We start from the raw sequence: 3883 nt of genomic DNA, 5'->3' as shown, positions 1-3883 counted from the left end.
ACATGAATTTAAACAGCAATTAAAATTCTTAGATTCGTGAATAGAAATAAATTAATCTATGATAACTCTATATTAATGTAGATCAAGATTTATCAAATTAAGATTAATGTGAATGTTAATTAATTGAGAATTAATAATATGAAATTCATACATGATCAAGGATTTTGTAATACTTATTACATATTGAAAAATGAGAAGTAAAATATTATTGAAATAATTGATTTGTAATAGCGTAGAATCGTCTAAAGAAGGTGATCAATGATTTTATAGCATTTATTACATAATGAAAAATGAAAAGTAAATTACTATTGAAATAATTAGATAGTAACACGGTTAGGATCATCTAAAAAATGACTCTTACTTGATGTGACATTTAGTATATTATAGATTATTACATATTGAAAAATAAAAAGTAAAATATCATTGAAATAATTGAATTATAATAGGGTCAGAATCGCCTAAACATGATTCGTACTTCATGTGAGATTTGTAGACATAGATTATAGATTATTGACCTTCTACTACGCATAGAATCCAGCCTCTTCAAATTTTTGGGTGCGTATAATAATTACTAGGGTAAAATTCACAATTAAGGTATTAAGTATGGACAATGCAATTTTCATGTCTAAAGTTTTGAAAATGCAAAAATCAGGTTTTCATTTATTAAATAAATAGATTTTATTAATTGAAAATAATAAGGTCACATATATACCATTAATGGTCACATGTTCATAATTATAGGTCACAAACTTGTTTATTGATAACGTATTATCAAATTAACTAGTCACAGATTATTTCGAGGTCACGAATGAAATTTTTTATAGGTCACGATTTATTTAATTGCTCATAGACGAAAAAATTATAGGTCACAATTTATTAATCAATCACATATTTTTGAATTTGTTGGTCACAATTATCAAATTTTAAGGTCACGATTAAATAATTAGTCACACGTAATGAAAAGGTTGGTCACATGTAATCAAACGGTCAGTCACAGGTCAAATAATTGGTCACATTATATACCACCACCACTTTCACCCCGCCGCCACCGACACTACCACCACTGCCAGTTCCACTAATAACAATAACCACCCAATTTCCCCGACACAACCAAAACACCACCACCACCACTCCCTCAACCAAAAAAACACCACCATTCCTACTTGCACCACCACCAGCATGTCGACTATCCCAACACCGCACAACCACCGCTCCATTACTACCACCACGATAGCATCGACACTGCCAGAGGTACCATACACATTACCACCAACACCATGACACATACAACCATAGGCAGATCACATAGACTCGCCACTAAATCCACAGTATCCACTGCACCACCATCAACATTGTCCACCACCACCAACAACACCATCAACACCTCACCTGCGACTGTTAGCGCTCAATGTCTGGCAACAAATTGCAACCGGTCAAGATTCTCGTAACAAATTGCCGCTCAATATTATGCAAAAATTGGTCGCCATATTTGATCTGAAAAGTGAGGGCAGTGATTCTTCTCCGTTCGTGAGAGGAGTGTCGCTACACCATCAAAACTGAGGAGGTTTCTTCCAAGGCTGGCCTCCGTCGTTATCGCCGTCACCGTCGTGAATCGTCGCCGACGATTGCGACAGTGGTGTTTCAAGATAGAGAGAAGGGAGATTATGAAGATGGTAGAGAGAGAAAACATAACGTAAAATTAGGGTTGGGAAAATTGAATTGAGAGAAATTAGTATTTAAATTATTAAATCAAACCTAATTTTTGCATAATGAAACTTAAGCCATGATTTTTGAATTGTGAAGTTTAAATCCCTGGATTTGTGTAATTTCCACTAATTACTCTCTTAACTAAGAGCGCGAAAGATCGTAATTAAAAGTACCTAAATCTCTCAAGGCATAGAGGAAAACTTTTCATCTTCAAAACGTTGCCTATTGGAATCTGAAAGGGGGTTTATCTTACATATAACACTGTTCTTGTGGATAATGTAACACAGAGAAATGAAAATGGAAGAGATGTCCAGTTTACGAGCAAGATTTTATAAGGCTATTTTCCTTCAATCACTACCCAACACAGACTGCTAAGTGACAACGTGTCTTCAATTTTAGGATAATTGTTTCTTGTAATCTTTAAATTTGCTGTCTTGATACAAAACCATTTTTCTTAACTCTACTGATACTAAAATCGAATTCTTGAATATATTGTGTGTTTTGTGTAGAGGATCCCGAACAAATTTGTTGAAATATATGGATATGAACTCTCCAGCATTGTCAAACTTACTGATCCTATTGGTTGGTGTGTGAAGTTGGAAAAGGCGGAGAAGATAGTTTGGTTTCACAATGGATGGGAAAAGCTTGTCGAGGATCACTCTATCAGTTATGGCTACTTTTTACTCTTCAAATACGAAGGGAATTCATGCTTCAATGTACATATATGACTTGATGGTCACTGAAGTTAACTATCATAATAATAACCGGAATTTTGAAGGAATCAATCACGATACTCAGAACTCAATGGAAGAGAATAGCGATGATGACTCTGTTAAAATTTTAGCTTCTTTCCTAGCGAAGAAGATATTTCTTCTTCGAGAAATGGTTCTCGAGATGAACATGCTATCCATGCAACACATGGCAGAAGAAATGAAGTCCAAAGAGATGACAGTGATACAGCTGCTACGCTCCCTAACTGAACCATTTCGGAATATCAGGCACACCACTCCCCGAAGTGCCACATGTCCATCCGAAGTGATGCTAATTTCTGACGACATCCAACTTGACGCGCTGCGGGGCGCAGAGTAGATCCACTAAGGCGACCGAAGTGCCCTCTGACACCAAAGCGTTAGGCACTTCGAGGTGCTCCCTTAACAGATCTCTCACCGCTACTTTCAGAAAGATCTGTGTCAGGATCCTCTCTGCCTCCAATGATTAATTGATGTGATGTCTCCATAAGTCTAGTTTATGTGACGTATCAACTTTGTGTCAACTCAATTCAGAAGAATTAATTGCCCGCCTACTCTAGACATGACTGATTGACGCCTATGAGCGAACGCCCCACACCGTCAGATGCATACACATGTTCCACATCCAACAGTACTCCACCTCCATAAATAACTAAGGTTTGGTAAGAGATAAAGGTAATGAAACTCTCACAACTTAGCCCTTTATACTAAGAAATATATATTCTCCTCCCTACTCTTTTGCATAACTTGAGCACTGTTCCAATCACCCAACACTGACTTGATCATCGAAGTGTATGCGGCTGCCACCACCCCCGTTGGTTCCGACCGTGTGCTTCTAATTGTGCATTGTTGTGTGCAGGAAGGATTACATGAAGTGGCTATGCATTGGCCATGTGGAATGTCCAATTCGCGAGGTCAACAGATTGACGCCATCTATGGGAAATCTTTCCATCTCGAAAATTCCACATTGTCCACCAGAAAAACCACCGGCAAACCATTGACTTACCCTGAAAATGGCACGTTCTTGAAAAAGAACAAAGTCAACCTACAATCAAAGTTCTTCACACCCTTGAAAAGGTAGACAAGATGAGTTATAGTAATGAAGATGCAAATTTTGAAGGGGGAAGGGATGCCTCCGAGGAAGAGGTGATCCAGACCAATGTTACGCATCGAAGACCCCATCACCAACGTTACCGAGGCAATAGGACAGCAACGCTCACTAAAGGAATGACTCAAATAACTGTAAGCATGAGAGATATTGCAGCTCAGAATGTGGCAATGCGTGAATTCTTCATACAGGTCCGAGGTCATCTGCCTCAAGGATCTTTCCCAGCTCTAGAAATACCTGCATTTCATGGCCTAGGCCATTCGATCCAGCACCAAGAACACCCCATTGAGAGAGAAGTGGGTGTAGATGTCACATCCTA

Source organism: Olea europaea, unplaced genomic scaffold, assembly GCF_002742605.1.
Source record: "Olea europaea var. sylvestris unplaced genomic scaffold, O_europaea_v1 scaffold1650, whole genome shotgun sequence".
Taxonomy (NCBI): domain Eukaryota; kingdom Viridiplantae; phylum Streptophyta; class Magnoliopsida; order Lamiales; family Oleaceae; genus Olea; species Olea europaea.
Note: the sequence above shows the minus strand (reverse complement) of the source record.